Here is a 19191-nt window from a genome sequence, read left to right on the forward strand (position 1 = left end):
ACAATTCTGTTTAATCAGCAAGAAAGGTCGGATAGTGCCTTTATGTACTGGTCGAAAAAAAGCATGTCCTCAGTTGACGCGTGATATTGAGTTGTATTGCCATGAAAAACGGCAAAATCTCTATACCTCTATACCAGTAGTTATGTAACGAGTGAATTATCAAATTCTAAATGGAAATCTGCAACAATACCGGAAGTATGTGGTTGGGAAAAGTGTACCAAACCCACTTTAAAATCCTGTACACTTGTCTGTTCCCCCTGGCAATCAATGAAGCTATACTTCAAGGGAAGTTAAGTTTTCATGAGTAACGAATGGCAAGTGTAACAACATATTCCAACACGTCCTTCATTCACCGTCATCGTTGATTGCCTGTGCAGAAAAACATTGATCTTGACGATAAGCTGTTGTGGTAAACGCGCTGCTGATGGCGAAAGTCTAGAAGATTGAGATATTTATATGTACAAATAATTGCAGCAAATTCATTACGGCAGATACCATGGCAGTGTATATTCCAAGGTTGAGGGAATGGAATTATTTGGGCCCGTTTATGGTAGCCAACACAGTACCATTCGTCCTTTATTGAGATGTTTCCAACTACCGGCTCAACTGCATACTGCATAATTCATAAATGATATGCACTTGCATTGTAGAGAGCATCGTTTGCACTTTACAATTTAACGAACGTTGCTTTGAGCGACTTTCGGTAATGGTGAACTTCAACGTTACCGACTTCCTATAACCTAGAGCAGTTCCCAGAATGGTTCGAAGCGTGGCCAATTATTTGTACGTCCGTTGAGATGACACTCACGGAGCATGGTACCACTCAAAAGCAGAATCCAACTTCTGATCCAGCTGTTGATTGCGTTCGTGATGTTGTTTTCTGATCTGAATTCAATTAATTCAACGTTTGCCTTACGTTTGCAGTCGCCGCCGGAATTATGTGACGCATCCAGTACTTTGTAAAGACAATTTTGATCTGCTCCGAAGCAGCGGTGATCACTGTTGGGACTCAATTATCGGATCGATTTGGCGATGGGTCGCCTGTTGTTTCCGACAACATTGAACACGGGTTCTAATTAAAGCGATACATAGTTTGAAATGTGGTTGACAGAAAGTATCCAAATAAGATTGTTTTTTAATGATGACTAACAAGAATAGTTCATTTCCGAGTTCAGACTAACAATTTTTAGTTCATTTCCGCAGACTTTTCAATCCTGGTTTATAGACATAGGTTGAACGTGATACAGTTGTGGTGCAGTTGTAATAAACTGTGAAGTAGGTGGTTAACAGTTATATGCTCCAAAAGAGGAAAAGGTCAGAAACCTTACCATTTTACCACGTGCTCCACTAGACTGGCCCAAAATGCATGAAATCCTGAATTTCAAACCTTGCACCCTTAAATGACAGTTTGGGGGTCCCAGAAGCTCCCCTGAAAATTTCAGCTCATTCGGTCCAGTGGTTGGCGTGCGCAAATGGCTCAAAGTTTGTATGGGAAAAGTGATCCAAATGTATGAGGAAACGCAACCGTTTCAGTTTTTTGCTTCTAGGTGGCGCTGTAGTCGACGGATTCCTGTTGTGGACAAAATGTAGAACCTTTTTGCCTTTCTCGTACAACAAAGTTGTACCGAAGGGCTATCATTTAACTCCGAAAACGAACTTTTTATAGAGGCCTTGGAGACCCATAGTGTTATATACCGATCGACTCAGCTCGACGAACTGAGCACATGTCTGTCTGTCCGTGTGTATGTATTTGTGTATGTGCGTGTGTATGTGTGTGCGTATGTGTGTGCACAAAAGCTAAGAAAAACATTAGACAATTTTTCATATAGTAATCTTTAACCGATTTTCTCGCAACAAGTTGCATTCGACAGGGGACAAAGCCTTGTTGATCACTATTGAATTTGATAATGATCGACCATTGCGTTTAATAGTTATTAAGAAAATGGTACATCGAACTATATAAGCGCTATATAAGGTTGGTGTCTTGGCTAAATGCGAGAAAGGCAGTATCACCACTCGGTGAATTAAGTTGGGTTTTCATATAAGGAAGCGACTGGTGAAGACCGGATGTAAATCCCTTTGAAATTGGCCAAGTTATAAGCAAGTTATAAGTCGAGGGTTTCGAGCGTGTCGCCCAGGGGTGTTTAAAATGAGAGCAACGCACCACCGACCATTGCGGCGGCGATACAGGCGTATTCGGTCCCGTGCGAAATTAAATGCATGATTTTTACGCAATCTCCGATTGGTAAATACTTTCCGTACTTTGTACAATAGTGTAGCTAGAGAGGGAGGGGTGAATAAGGGGGGCAAGGGGGGTATCCTTTTTTTTTTAGTAGAAAAACACATCCGGGATATTGTTCGATGTTTAATCTCGCAATTTTCTGGCGTCGTTTTATCTTCGAGCTAACACGCTAAAAAAAATTACTCAAAATTGACATAAATTGAAGAACTCAAAATTTGGTCAAGTTTGGTTTATGCTATAGTTTAGAGTTCAATTTTCGAAGCGTGAATGTAAATACCCGAAATAAATTAAGTACTTCTTCCATTTATTTTGTTAGCCACAAATAAAAATATACAGCCATCCAGTTCCAACATTATTGATATGATCCCTCAAAATTTCCTTATATTTGGTAGGATCGTTCCTTATAGAACAATATTGGACCCATTTTATTATTTCCCCTTTATGACGCCAATTTCAATATAGGGTATTCAGAAAAATCGATCATTTCAGGAATTTTAATTTTTCATAAAATTGTAACTCCCAAATCATTAGGCCTATTTGTTGTATTAACAAATGAAATAAAAGCTCTTTATTTCTACATGTATACCTCGATGCCTCGATATAACGTAACAAATTTTTCACTCTTAAAATCGTTGTATCTTCAAAACCACTGGTCCTGAAAGAAAGATTTGCTTCTTGCTTTTGTGAAGTGATATTTGATCGTGCAAGTGGAATACATAAAATGGATTCAAAATCTAAGGAAGAATTAAGTATGGAACTTGTTGTCCCAATTGAAAGTTTTAAAGGTGTAAGTTGCCTTCAAACGGTGATGTGCTTGGTCGGATGCGTTTTATAATGAAAAATCAACACTTGAGTATAAAACCAGCTGCTAAAACTGTAGTAACTTTACTTCAATTTTTTTGGGAGAAATATAGAATTCCTCTAATGCAACACTACAATGCTGTTGTTAAGCTCCTAAAATTATTTAACAAAATGCGAGCAATTATCATAAAATCTCCTCACGCGGGAGATAAACAGAAAGAGCAAGAGTCTAGTTTCATTAACCTTCTGTCTGTGCTCAAAAAAACTTACGTTGTCTGTGCTCTGGGGTCAAATTGAACCCAAATTGAAATTGCTATAACTTTTTTAATGTTTGACCAATTTTGGATTTTTTGGGTTGTTTCGAAAGATAATTTAATCATCTTTCAGGTCGTTACCAAAGATTGACTATAGGTGGGCGGGTACATCGCGGGGAGGGGTTTTAGTAAAGAAGGGTACAAAAACAGTGATTTTTCATGATTATTTTACTTATATTCGAAAATCCTACCCATTTTGAACTGCAACTTTTTTAAAAAGGCTATGCAGGAAGGCATGTGCTTTGGCATGAGGCGTTGATAAGTTTAGAACTCGGCCGCCAGGTGGTGGTATATTTGAATTCATTATTTTAGACTACTCAAGATATTCCGATATATAGAATTCTCCTCAGTGTAAATATTCTTATCGCACAAATTAAAAAATGAGAAGAAGTGCTCATTATATTGAGCACCGCTTTGTAGTGCTAGACATCCTGAACAATGTTGCCGAATACAACTTTGGTGTAGGTATGAGGGATCTCAAGCTAAAGCAATATTTCATATATGCAAGAATATTGCAAGTACACTAGCGCCGCCTATTTGTAAATTTCCTTCTTATTTATTCCATCAAATGACAGTCTATTGCCACCAGACGAACTTTGTTATAGACGTCATCTTTACAAATTTCAAAATTGTGCGATAAGAATATTTACAATGAGGAAAATTCCATATATCGGAGTTACTTGAGTAGTGTAAAATAATGAATTCAAATATACCGCCACCTAGCGACCAAGCGCTAAACTAATCAATGCCTCATGTCAAAGCAGACGCCTTCCTGCATAACCTTTTTGAAAAGGTGCAGTTCAAAATGGGTAGGATTTTCAGATATAATAAAATAAGCATGAAAAATCACTGTTTTTGTACCCTTTTTACGAAAACCCCTCCCCGCGATGTACCTGCCCACCAAAAGTCAATCTTTGGTAACGACCTGAAAGATGATTAAATTATCTTTCGAAACAGTCCCAAAAATCCAAAATTGGCCAAACATTAAAATAGTTATAGCATTTCAATTTAAATCAATTTGACCCCAGAGCACAGACAACGTAAGTTTTTTGAAAAAAGGACACTGCAGCGCATATTTTCAAGATTTTTCAAGCGAATTTGCACATAGGAGACAGATCTCGGCGAGTTTTACCAAACTACCAAAAATTAGGAGAATCGGTTGAAAACTAAAAAAATGGCAGCCACTCAAAGTGGCCTGGGGTCATATTGACCCCAGAGCACAGACAAAAGGTTAAATTTGGATCGATTGTTTGACATTGCTCGACGAAATGCATTAAATTTGATTAAAAACGATAAGGATAAACAGTTCCTTATTCTGCAAAGGGAAGTTGGAAGGCCTGAATCTGCCTTTGCGAGAGTTAAAAAAGGCAAAATCGTAGAAGAACCAACAACGGAACCAGAGCCTTCCATGGAATCTCAATCATCTACCAGCGTTTTTACTATTGATGGAGGACGTAAGAATATAATCAAATAAGATGGTAACTTCTACTATATGTCAATATTTTTATGTTTTGCTTCCAGATGAGAAACCCTCCACTAGTAGAGCGTTTTCCGAGCGAAGTAAATCAAAAATAATGACTCCTATACTAGCTGCCACCCTAGACCGTATTGGACTAAACGACCGAAATGCAATGTATGTTATTTCTGCGGTTTTAACAAGCGCTGGACTAAACTTAGGTAAGTTCTCCTTAACAGTACTTTTATTGTATTGTTCTTTCTCCTTGAGTTTAATTTTATTATATTGATAGTATCTTGTAACTAAAACAAAATCTTTATCAACTTTATCTATTTTTCAGACGATTTTACCGTTAGCAGACAAACAATCTCAAGGGCCCGTGCAGAATATCGCGAAGAGATTGCTCAAAATATCCAAAGCAATTTTGATCTAAATGGACCACTTGTTGTACATTGGGATGAAAAGCTGCTTCAAGATCTCACAGGTAATATATTTGAGTATTTTTTATAGCATTGAAATGTGTTATTCTGTGTTATGATTTTTGGATATCTTCTAACTAAGCATGATTTGAAGTAATCGATAGGTTTTTTTGTTATTTGAAATTTCTTTCCTACAATTTTAGATTACATTTGGTAATATTTGTTTTTTTTAAAGAAGCTATTTGTAACATATTTTTAACTTTTTTTTTAAAGATTCTATCTGATTTTTTTTCTTTTCAGGTACTGACAAAGTAGAAAGATTGCCAGTTTTGGTATCTTCTGGAGCAAATGTTCAGCTGGTTGGAGTCCCAAAATTGTCTTCTGGAACTGGTGAAAGACAGGCAAACGAAGTTTGCAAGTTGATGAATGCATGGGAACTAAGCGATCGCATCTGTGCAATGGGATTTGATACAACAGCAGCAAATACAGGAATCAAAAAAGGCGCTTGTACCCTAATCGAGAAGCGGATTGGCAGAGATCTTTTATGGCTGGCGTGTAGGCATCATATTGCCGAAGTTTTGATGACAGCAGCTTGGGAAAAACTATTTCCTTCAAAAGGCCCTTCTTCAAGTATTTTTATAAAACTTAAATCGGCATGGATACTATGGATTGAATTTAAATGGATACTATGGATCAATCCTTTGATGAAAATATGGTAGACGAAAACATTATTGAGATCCTTGGTGATGAAACACAACATTTGATTGAATTTTTGAAAAACCAACTCAAAATTCAACAGCAACGACAAGACTATAAAGAGTTGCTAAATTTATCTTTAGCATTTCTTGGTGTGAAAAGAATTAAATTTTCGCCACCAGGAGCACATAGCAATGCCAGATGGATGTTGAAAGCAATATATTGTCTTAAAATATGGTTTCATCGTCCACTGAACTGAGGTGGTCATCTGCTCCGCTGCCTTGACTTTCACTGCATGTACTCTAAGCGCCATTCAAATGTTCCTCGTAGTGCTGCTGAAAGTATCTACGATCGATAAGTTGACTTCTTGTACGCTTTCGGATTTTGTTTCTCAAAATACGATGATTTTTTTTGAAATTTCTGGAATATCTGCAAATTTTCTCAAAGAAGATCTCAGTATATGGGATGAATTGGAAGAATTTGTAGAAAGTAGAAATAAAATTAATTCATTTTTGGTAGTGAGTGACTGCGCTGAAAGAGGAGTTAAACTAGTTTAAGATTTTTGTGGAAAACTGACAAAAAATGAAGAACAGCTTCAATATCTTCTCAAAGTTGTTCAACAGCATAGGCAAAATTTTCCTGGTTGCACTCGCTCTGTTATAAAGGAAGGCCTAGCAGTTGGAATAAACAATTAATATAGGTATAAGTGTTGTTTGTTGATAACTTTTTAGTTTTATACAGTTAATAAATTATGCTATAAACATTAAAACTGTTGTTTGAAAAATATATAACTTATATAATATCCCAGGTCTCTCTGTCTTTCTGTCTTTCTGTATCTCTGTCTGTAACGATTATATCATATCGTTCTAAAATTGATGCAACGGGAATCACGATGTCCGAAAACAACTCGTTACAAATATTTCATGAATTTTGTCTCCCCTTAAAAACTTCAGCTCGTTGGCTTCAGTGGTAAGTCACCCCCTCCCTCTCTAGCTACACTACTGTACAGAGCACGGAAAGTATTTACTAATCGGATAAAAATTCGCGAGATTGCGTGATAATCATGCATTTAATTTCGCACGGCACCGAATACGCCTGCATCGCCGCCGCATTGGTCGGTGGTACGTTGCTCTCATTTTAAACACCCCTGGGGGACACGCTCGACACCCTCGACTTTGGATGCTTATAACTTGGCCAATTTCAAAGGGATTTACATCCGGTCTTCACCAGTCGCTTCCTTATATAAAAAAGGTTCTACATTTTGTCCACAACAGGAATCCGTCGACTACAGCGCCACCTAGAAGCAAAAAACTGAAACAGTTGCGTTTCCCCATACATTTGGATCACTTTTCCCATACAAACTTTGTGCCATTTGCGCACGCCAACCACTGGACCGAATGAGCTGAAATTTTCAGGGGATTCCAGACTTTTCACTTTTTCCATATAAGCTTGGGCCACTCTAGTGCTCCACGCTCTGTCTCACATTGTAGAAAGAAAAGCAGACGCGTGGTGCTTTACTTCACGTACAATTAACAAATGTTTTGCCTCTAATATTTAGCTTGAACGGTTAGGAAATGCGAAAATTCAGATAATTCTCCTTACTCCTACATATGTTAAGTTTGAATTTGGAAACTAAATTGAGCCAGTCGCTTTAACATGAATTGAACATATAAACACTGTTGTTCAACTCACTTGAATATAAAAAGAGATAGGATATCTGTTTCTAAATCAATAACAATAAGGCAATGTGCACAAAAAGGACATTGATTTCTCACCCAATTGTCATGAACCATGAGAATAATAATTCATATAATTTTTAATTGAGAACAATTTGATGACTTCAAAGGCCCTTGATGACTACGGCCCCTTCTTAGCCGTGCGGCTACAAAGCAAGACCATGATGAGGGTGGCTGGGTTCGATTCCCAGTGCCGGTCTAGACAATTTTCGGATTGGAAATTGTCTCGACTTCCCTGGGCATAAAAGTATAATCGTGTTAGCCTCATGATATACGAATGCAAAATAGTAAATTGGCTTAGAAACCTCGCAGTTAATAACTGTGGAAGTGCTTAATGAACACTAAGCTGCGAGGCGGCTCTGTCCCAGTGTGGGGATGTAATGCCAATAAGAAGAAGAAAGAAGATGATGACTTCAAAAATGAAATTCATATCACATTTATGAAGTATTTAACTGAAAAACATCATCACCACCATGCACCCATTTCAATAACATTCTAAAACAGTTAATCCTATGCCTATACCTATTTCAATAATACTTTTCAAACGTAAACTACGCACACTATTACTAGTGTGTATAACTAACGATATGATTGCAGTGTTGCCGAATTCTTCAATGGTTTGTATTTATGTAAGAACAACTGAAATATTATTAGTAATAAAATGACAAAATTACATTTTTAGTTGCCGTTTTACATCTTATCAGTTCAATTTTATGTTTGTTATAATTTATCTTTTCGATATACTTTATTTCACAAACATAAGGGATGAATTTCACAATGAAAGTTCATACGAGCATCCCCGATCAGGAATGCATAAAAAAAATTTAAACTCAATTCTATTGTTGTTATTTAAAACAACGTGTGTTATAATTAAATAATTCGTTATAAAAGTGTCTTCGACCAGTTTTATTTCATATCAAAATTATAACAACATTAGTTATGAACATTTTCACAAAATAATTGCCTACATTTTTTGTAGACATTGGAAAAAATCGGAGGTAATCACCTTCAGTATAACTTGAACCCGCTCGATATAAGAATAAACTTGCGTGTAATGCCATTGCTAAGCTTTTTGCTGAGCGTCGTGCAAAAATGCTAAGTTCCGATGCTCGAATAAAAGGAAGTTGCTCTACGCATATCAACGAACCCGGCTGGAAATGCTTTCATGGTGGGGAAATGAAATGTAGGTGGAGCCCATACTGGAAAAAAATGGAACATGAACGGCGTCAGCAGAACATCACCATGCAAAACAAACGTCTCATCAATAGCACCAATACCCAAGGCAGCAATATCAAAACCAACATCGTTAGCAAGACGAATGTCAAACGAACCACTGAAATGGTTAAACGATTTAAACGACGCAGTAAAAGCAAAAACAAACCAAATGACAAGCAACTACTGCTAATGGCAAAAAGTAAATTTTCTGGTCCTCCAATAACAATAGAACATCCAATTGCAGCTGTATCAGCTCCTAGTGCAAAATCTTTCATCCACTTTGAGAAGGGTGAAACCATCTATCCAACTGAAAAATCACAAATGGAACCACAACCACCTTACGCTAATACTCAACATAGTCAACAGCAACGGCAGCAACAACAGCATCATCAGCAGCAGCAATAACTACAGCAACAAAAACAACCACCAAATCCTGACGGCCAATTCGAACTAGACCCAATGAGACCGCCCATCGTTCGTCTGACGCAACAATCTACGAAAGGCGACGGGCGGTTCCAAAAAGGCAGACTACGTGACCCTACCATCATGAGGGTTGTTCGGTTGTATCTTGCGTACATGAAAGACCAGCCCCCAAATGTATGCATCGATGGAATGACGCCAACCAGCATCAAGATGCTTCTTGCATCTGAAGGACTACCATCGTCTCCTGAACATCTTCATCGCATATTACCTAGATTGAAAGAATCGTCAGTCAGGATTGGGAGAACCAGTGGGTGGCTTCCAATTCCGACATGGAACGACATGCCGGTCACAGGGATCAACAGATCATCTCGCGTCTTCGCACTGGCTAGACTCGTGCTTGCGAAATATGTGGGGTGTTGAATTCCGTAGAACATGTGACTTGACGGTGTCCGAAGTCTGACGCTCCCCGATCCAGCTACGGAATCCTCTCGAGTATCCGAGAAGCTTTAGCTGGTGATATCACCAGCCTAGCAGCCCTCGCCTGCTTCCTCAAAGACGGAAGGCATATCAGCTAATTTAGTTGCCATCCTGGGCCTCCCGGGCACCCTAAATCGCGTGTAAGTCCCACCCTCGCGAACGGGCTTCCCAGCCTGGTATCTTCCAGGGGCTCTAAGACCCACCCACCTCAGTGATCAAACAGAAATTAATTACAGCTCTTTGATCAGGGGGAGCTTCAACCTCCTTCAACTAGCTCGTCTTCCCCTTCTACATAAATTGTTTGGTTTGCTTTCGCAATGGCGCTAGAAATCGCCATGTTCCGAATAATATGTTTTCTGATGTCACTGCACAATTTTTTTCCGTAGCATTGAAAATGTTCTCTAACTTCAAGAGGCGATCAAATCTGCCCTATTGTCCGGACCGTTTTAATCTAGTATATGTTATTCTTTACTCTTTATTCTTGATTCTTGATTCTTGATTCTTGATTCTTGATATTCTTGATTCTTGATTCTTGATTCTTGATTCTTGATTCTTGACTCTTGATTCTTGATTCTTGATTCTTGATTCTTGATTCTTGATTCTTGATTCTTGGTTCTTGATTCTTGATTCTTGATTCTTGATTCTTGATTCTTGATTCTTGATTCTTGATTCTTGATTCTTGATTCTTGATTCTTGATTCTTGATTCTTGATTCTTGATTCTTGATTCTTGATTCTTGATTCTTGATTCTTGATTCTTGATTCTTGATTCTTGATTCTTGATTCGTGATTCTTAATTCTTGATTCTTGAGTCTTGATTCTTGATTCTTGATTCTTGATTCTTGATTCATTATTCTTTATTCTTTATTCGTGAATGACATAGACATTGTTGCCCAAACCTTTAAAAGGTGATAGTACACCCACCTGAAACGTTTAGACAAAAAGTTGGATTGGTGGTGAATGCATCGAAGACAACGTACATGCTAGTGGGCGGAACCGAGCGCGACAGGACCCGCCAGGGAAGCAGTGTTACGGTAGACGGGGATTCGAGGTGGTCGATGAATTCGTCTACCTTGGATCCTTGCTAACGGCTGGTAATAATGTTTGTCGTGTAATACGAAGGCGCATCATCGGGCCTACTAAGGGTTGCGGAAAAAAAAATTCACTCCCGCACCAAACGTGTGATGTACAAAACGCTCATAAGACCGGTAGTCCTCTACGGATATGAAACTTGGTCCATGCTCGAGGAGGGCTTGCAAGCACTCGAGGTAGACGTATGCTTAGGACCATCTTTAGCGGTGTGTATCACTAATAGGTGAATAAATCAGGATTTTTAAATTTCATTTTTCCATGAGGCACATGTACATGCTTGTACAGAATACTTTCCGTTATTTGGTAGTCTGTTTCGAGCAGTACGACACGACATCAACATTGACAGCAATCAACAAACTAATGGAATCTTCTAAGGCGTTAAATTAACACGAACAGAACGTAACATCCGCATGTAGCGCACGATCTCTTAGAAGATGACAACTACCGGAAAAGTGTCTACACTTCATTCTATAACATGCGTAGAATACGATTTGTTTGTGATAAATTCAAGGAAATTCATTATATCAACTAATAAAACAGTAGTTTTAGGTATTATATTGACAGCTCGTCGGACAACTGCTCGATGGCAACATAAATAGTCGTACTACAAATCAATCCTTTAATACATTGCAACACCTCGCAGCTTAGAATGCATGCACTCACGCGGTAGCCGGTATAAGTCAATAATAGCCCCAATAAAGTATCGGAACGAGCTGTACGTACGGCCGCCCCGCGCCGATATGATTCTCGCGGTGAGCGTTGTCGTCACGATCGTCACCGTAGCAGAACAGCCTCAGCTCAGCTATTCACCGGCATCTGTTTTCGCTTGTGCAATTCATGTTAATGAACAGTTTAGAACGGACGGATGCAGTCTCATGAAATCTTTGCTTTTAGACGCAAGTAATTATCATGACCAGTCAGTGGCCAATTTGAGCCTCAACAGAGCCGACACCTTTGGTAGAACGCAAACTAGCTCAGCTGTTTCTCATTTCACAGCTGATGACTTACGAGAGCCGGATCGGTTGTGTCGCCTGCAGCAGTCAGTCGGTACTGGAATCGAAGCAGTACTGGATTCAAGTTTATCGACCAGTAGGTCGACGGACCCAGCAGCCCGTGAAGGTCAGCGCAATTGGCTTGAGCGTTTCTCTGCATGAAAGGATTTTCAATTGAAATTTCGATTCTCGGCGAGAAAAACGAACAAAGAACCTACATGGGGAATGTGTGATGTTTTAGTAATTGTTGATGCGCAGTCTTTCATTTAGGGGGAGCCACTATTTATCTGGTATTAAGTCTGGTATAAACAACTGTAGAGCAAGATTCTTTTTATTACAATCTAGTTGACTCATTTTAACTTATTCAGATTAGGATACACTTTGGTGGTACGAAAGAAGAAAGCTTACACATGCCGAGTTGTTCAATACTCATATTCTGAACACTCGCATTTCAACCTTATTCGCATAGTTCATTCCATAGGATCATAAATTTGTTTGTAATCTTGGCCCTCCCAAAAGGATATCGATTAAGCTTTTAGTTTTATGGCCAATTTCTTTGCCTCCGCGTTTAACCAGGCTCAAGCGTATGGGTAAGGACCGCATAAGAGTTAAACGGAGGTGAAGAAAATTGTCCTTAGAAAGCCAAACCGCAGAATATGAGTCATGCTAGGAATTTGAGTAGAAAAGGTACTTGCATATTCGTAGTGAAGCACACAAAAATTAGCATTAGCATTAGCATTAGCATTAGCATTGAGCATTTCGCACAAATTCGTAGGTGGTACAAGCCAAGACTATTGTATGAGAGTAGCAACACTTTCAACCGTTACCACAGATATTGATTTGGGACTAATCGCTATCTCTTAGATGGAAGCAATGCACTCTCCAATAGTCGAGATCTGTCCTGGCCACGTCCTTGCGAATGCTGAGGAAGGGGAAGGATGGTTAGTTGGACACCTACTTAAGAAAGATGCAGAGAACTCTACGACCTCTCATAGGTGCCACGGGAAGTTTTTGGATTGTTAGTGTTGAAGGTTTAACAGTAGGAATCGTTCTGGTAGAATGTGAAATACAGAAAGAACTAAGATAGAAATACAAATTAGGAAAGGGACGAGCCTGGAATTGAACCCACGACCTCCTGTTTATAAGGCAGAAGCGGTAGCCACTAGACCACCGAGCTCGCCCGTAGTGAAGCACACAAAAATGATCGAATAAAATATTTTTATTATTATCTACACCAGAGCTTCCCAAACTTTTGGGTATGCGACCCACCTAGCAAAATTCTATATGTCTCGCGACCCACCTAAGAAAATATGCATTTTACCAAATAGTATTAAGCATTAATTGAATCAGAATGTCATCTGTTTCGGCAAGTTTTACAAAAATATTCACGTTACCTTCACGTGCAAATGCAAAAAATGACAAACATGATATTGTTTGTCAAAATGTTTTTATTTTACTTCATTAAGGGGACAGCTTTTAGGCATAAATGTTTTCTAAAATAGCGTGGTGATGAATATTTAAAATAGAATGCGGTTTGAACTTGAAATTATGTTCCTGAAAAAAATGATCAAAAGGTTCGGCATTCGAGCTGCTATTAATATTTGTTCTACGCGACCCACCAACAATCCGCGCGCGACCCCCCTGGGGGTTCCCACAGTTTGGGAAACCATGATCTACACTATCTACAAAATTGTGGTTAGATTTCTACTTCACTGCTCTGATGTCGTAAACAAGATCGCATACCGCGGAACAAACAAAAAAATAAATAAAAAAATGACGGTCACTGCTTAACTACAATGCTCAGCTCAGAGATTCGTTGATCTTTACGATCCTAGATCGGACCGGGAATCAAAACGTAATCCACTTATCTTCAATTACATTATGGATAATTTGGTATTTTTCTATTATGCAGTCACATGCAATGATTTAGAGCTTATAATGATCTGTATAATGCTCAATGTAATTAGGAATTGGACATCAGGGTTGTGATAAATGTGGAAGATTTTCATCAACGCTCCAATACTAGCCCGAGTGTCGAGCATGACAAGCAGAATTTTAAATTGTTGTTTACGCTGAAGCAAAATCGTTCTACTTCTTTTTCTTGCTAATCAAACAATCATTCCACCTGCACACCTAATGCATAAAAGATTTGACTGCGTCATCCGCTATAATTATGGTTGCTGAACATGAGCGCATCTAATAACGACTATCGGGGATAAGTAGCTTCACTATCCGCTAATGACTTCATTACCGCACCACACGCTCCTCCAGATTGATCTAATCTCGGTAAGAACGCCGATACCGGTGATTGTATTGTAGGGAAGTGGCGGGTTGTTTCTGGTAACACTAAAATCACGATAAACTTCTTTGTGCATCTACACGTAACCCATTTGCGAGAATCCTGCGGAATCAAGCGTGCATCTTGACTAATCTTTCTACAAAACATTTAAAGATGATTTCTGCCACGAGATCAAATTTGACCTTTAAAGGACATTGGCCTAGCTAATTGCTGAAACAAGCTGCCAAAGAGATTAGGTTCAGCCATAGAACTGACCTCCTTTAATAATTTGCTATCACTTCTTAAAAAAATATTTTGAACCCAAGACCTTTGTACCAATGGCGTCTCAGTATTTTGTTGAACCCATCTTCGTTCAGAGTGATTTTCCACAGTTCGTTTGGAGACAACAAGTTTTTTTTTTTGCAGACTTTGAATGTCTATTTATGAGCTTACCTAAGCTTGTTGGTCGAAAGAAATGGTCACCAAGTCAATGGAGGTGGTGTGATCGATATGCTTTATGATGGGGGCATGTTCACCTTCACACGGTATCTGGTGGAATATCTTGCGAAAATTGACAACATCTGTGCAGCTTTAGAAATTATTACGACGGTGGAGAAACCGTAAAATCATTAATTTAATGACTGACTGATCCTGGTCTGACTGACTGACTGACTTGTCCGATTGAAAGAGACGATAATAAACATTCTTCCAGACCAAAATTCAACCAGTTTATATTCTAGTCTTTTAGAAATTATTTTATGACGATTTTACACTGTCTGTTAATTTATGTCTGGAGGTTTTATGATCACAAAATATATTCAGTACGATCGGAATTAATCGGGATTAAAATCCAAATCCAATCAAAATCCAATCCAAATCCAATCCAAATCCAATCCAAATCCAATCCAAATCCAATCCAAACCCAATCCAAATCCAATCCAAATCCAATCCAAATCCAATCCAAATCCAAATCCAATCCAAATCCAATCCAAATCCGATCCAAACCAATCAAATCAATCCAAATCAATCCAAATCAATCAAATCAATCAAATCAATCCAAATCCAAATCAATCAAATCAATCCAAATCAATCAAATCAATCAAATCAATCCAAATCAATCAAATCCAATCAAATCAATCAAATCAATCAAATCAATCCAAATCCAATCCAATCCAGTCAATCGAAATCAATCCAAATCAATCAAACCAATCAAATCAATCAAATCAATCAATCCAAATCAAGTCAATCCAAATCCAATCCAAATCAATCCAATCCAAATCCAATCAAATCAATCCAACCAATCAGTCAAATCCAGTCAAATCAATCAAATCAATCCAAATCAATCCAAATCAATCAAACCAATCAAATCAATCCAAATCAATCAAATCAATCCAAATCCAATCCAAATCCAATCAAACCAATCAAATCAATCCAAATCAATCCAAATCCAATCAAACCAATCAAATCCAGTCCAAATCAATCCAAATCAATCCAAATCAGTCAAATCAATCAAACCAATCAGTCAATCCAAATCCAGTCCAAATCAATCCAAATCCAATCCAAACCAATCCAACCAGTCCAGATCCAGTCAAATCAATCCAAACCAATCCAAATCAATCAAATCAGTCCAAATCCAGTCAAATCAATCCAAATCAATCCAAATCAATCCAAATCCAATCAAATCCAATCCAAATCCAGTCAAATCAGTCAAATCCAGTCCAAATCAGTCAAATCCAGTCAAATCCAGTCAAATCAATCAAATCAATCCAAATCAGTCAAACCAATCCAATCCAGTCCAATCCAATCAATCCAAACCAATCAAATCAGTCAATCCAATCAGTCAATCCAAACCAGATCGATCCAGTCTCAGTCAAATCAATCCAGGTCAATCAAATCAGTCCAAATCAATCCAAGATCCAGTCCAAATCCAGTCAATCCAGTCAGATCAATCAAACCAATCCAGTCAATCCAAATCAATCCAAATCAATCCAGGTCATCCAGATCAGTCAAGATCAATCCAAATCAATCCAGGTCAGTCGGTCAGGTCAGTCCAGATCAGTCCAGATCCAGTCCAGATCAGTCAAATCCAGTCCAGATCAGTCCAGATCCAGTCAGGTCAATCCAATCCAGTCCAGATCAGTCAAACCAGTCAGATCCAGTCCAGATCAGTCAAATCCAATCCAGATCCAGTCAAATCAGTCCAGATCCAGTCAGATCCAGTCCAGGTCAGTCCAGGTCAGTCAGATCCAGTCCAGATCCAGTCAAGTCCAGTCCAGATCCAGTCAAATCCAGTCCAGTCCAACCAGTCGATCAGTCGATCCAGTCAGTCAGTCCAGACCAGTCCAGGTCAGTCCAATCAGTCAAATCAATCCAGATCCAGTCCAGATCAGTCAAATCCAGTCAGGTCAGTCAAGATCCAATCCAGGTCCAGTCAGATCCAGTCAGATCAGTCCAGATCCAGTCAATCCAGATCCAGGTCAGATCCAGTCAGGTCGAGTCCAGGTCGATCCAGATCAGTCCAATCAGTCCAGGTCAGTCCAAGTCAATCAGTCGATCAGTCCAGATCCAGTCAGGTCAGTCCAGATCAAGTCCAATCCAGGTCAGTCAGATCCAGTCCAAATCAAATCAATCCAAATCAGTCAAATCCAGTCCAGGTCAGTCAGATCAGTCAAATCGGTCAAATCCAGTCAAATCGATCCAAATCAAGTCAAATCAGTCCAATCAATCCAAATCAATCCAAATCCAATCCAAATCCAATCCGAATCCAGTCAAATCCAATCCAAATCCAATCCAAATCCAATCCAAATCCAATCCAAATCCAATCCAAATCCAATCCAAATCCAATCCAAATCCAATCCAAATCCAATCCAAATCCAATCCAAATCCAATCCAAATCCAATCCAAATCAAAAGATACGTGGGAGTGCCGACAACCGAACAACTTCCCGTACAAAATTCTAAAATTTCAAAACAAAGATTGTATTGAAATCTTGGAAATTTCTTTATTTCAAAATTTTAAACATATTTCATAAGGTTCTTATAGAATTAGAATAAAATTTGACATCCACTAGTGGGTGTGGTTATTTGAAGAATATAAAACAGCGAGAATCTTCTTTTGCATTTAAGATATTTCAATCTGTTGATTGTTGTTTGTATAGACTTGGAATTCCAGAAATAAATATTATGTTAATGCTGGTTTACAAATATGTAGTCCGAAAGTTGTTGCTCGCGCATGTTTAGGTTTTACTTTCGCTCAAGGACCAAGTTGTAGGCGTAATAGAATGGCCGTCTGCACTGTGATGTGAAATCAAATGGACACACACAACCAACCTTCAACTTAAATCCAGTTCATAACATAAACAATAATAACAGGTTTTTTTTTGTAGCCGGTAAAGCTTCCCGAAGTAGGTATGCCCGTCGATGACTAACGTAAAAGTGATTTGCCGTCCCCAAAGCGTGCGGAAGCCAAACGCTTGTTGTCAACCCGAAGGGGAATCCCCTTTACAGATCGATTTCTGTGGTTGCATGTGAGGAGCGACAGCTCAGACGATCAATCGACGGAAAAAAGTTATTCCACATTACACATTGTCGGTTCATGTATGAGAAGGGCCCATACTGTATTAAGAGTAATCGGGAGATGCCTATGAATAACGGTTGCACTAATAAATGGAAAAACCCATCCACAAGAAAAACATGTTTGTGGCGCTTTCTTGTGCAAATGCGTCAAGCATGCAACTGCACGATTGACACGGGGATTTCTACAATCTATGACATAGAAAGACTTTCTTAAGCCATAATTAACTTTAATAGTGGTTGAGGTCCCCAGGAATTCAGTTACCCATAACACAAAATAAATAAACTAAATTCATATTGTTTCAATTGAAAGCATCCAATCACCTAAAGTAGAATTGGAATAAACTCCATTTCACTCCCATTATTGAAAAATAGCAATTAAAAAATGATTATAACAAAGGTTACCTACTTTTCTTCCCACATATCTTAGATCTGAAAATTGCTTCCAATGTTTCTATCCATGAGCTGTCATTTCATTTATATGAAATAGCCTCAACAATAAAAAATGCTAACAATTATACCCAATACCTACTGTAATGAGACCAATCACTATATGCAAATTAGTTCCTAGTTCTTGGGACCCCTTTGTGTCTCTTTTGTCGTAGAAGTGTTTCAAGTTTGCATGTCATCTGGACTGGCTTTTTCCTTTTATATTTAATTGGGTAAATCACCGTTTACTCGTTATTGTACTTACGCATGTTGACAAAAAAGGAATCGATCGATTTGAGACCGAATCGTCTGTTGGTGATTACGACTACAATAGGATCTTATCAATCTCCAGAACGGATACTCTCATTAGAGTTTATCGATGAGGAACAAATACCTACCACCGTAAAAATAGTTAATATAGACTTGGTAGAGTATATTATTAAGAAAAAATCGACAAAAGCTACGAATGGTAAGTCGAGAATACGTCTCACCTCGAATACTTTTGTCCGAGACATAATCCTACACCTTGGTTTACATGGCTAACAAACTTCTGCATAGGCATTTTCGGCAAATTCGTTATCACACCATCAAACATATGTCCAATTACTCCACTAACTTTTAAACTAGTCCGACCATGAAACATCAGTCCGACTAGAACCCACGTCACGTCAGAAAAAAATTTCGTGCACAACCTTCCTTCCGAACGGTGCTCATGGTGCACATACTCGCTCACACGTGTGTCAACCCTCTCTAACCTTGTCAAAAACGTGCATGAAGTTTGCCAAATAAATAGCTACCTACCTGTTCGAGTATCATCGACCGAGAGAATAAGTCTTAAAAAAAACGCAATCCCGATCTCGACCCCAAGAGCCGCTACCAACGGCAGTGTTTGAATTCGGTTCTTTTTTTTTTGTTCGCTTCCTTCCAAACCTACTTGCTTAAGCCATACATAAGTGCCACGCGCCGCAAATCTTGATCGATCGATGGTAGAACGACTTGTTGAGCAAATTCAACAAACGTGAACTGAACCAGAAATTTGAAAAAAAAAATA

At 38.6% G+C, this 19191-nt stretch overlaps 1 protein-coding gene across 2 annotated transcripts in view; it reads right to left on the reverse strand.

Moving 5' to 3' along the window:
- The window catches only part of LOC134204920 (beta-alanyl-bioamine nonribosomal peptide synthetase ebony), a 112977-nt gene that overhangs the window by 29969 nt on the left and 63817 nt on the right, over window positions 1-19191 (reverse strand). The gene's annotated exons all lie outside the window — the stretch shown is intronic.

This window comes from Armigeres subalbatus, chromosome 1, assembly GCF_024139115.2.
Source record: "Armigeres subalbatus isolate Guangzhou_Male chromosome 1, GZ_Asu_2, whole genome shotgun sequence".
Taxonomy (NCBI): domain Eukaryota; kingdom Metazoa; phylum Arthropoda; class Insecta; order Diptera; family Culicidae; genus Armigeres; species Armigeres subalbatus.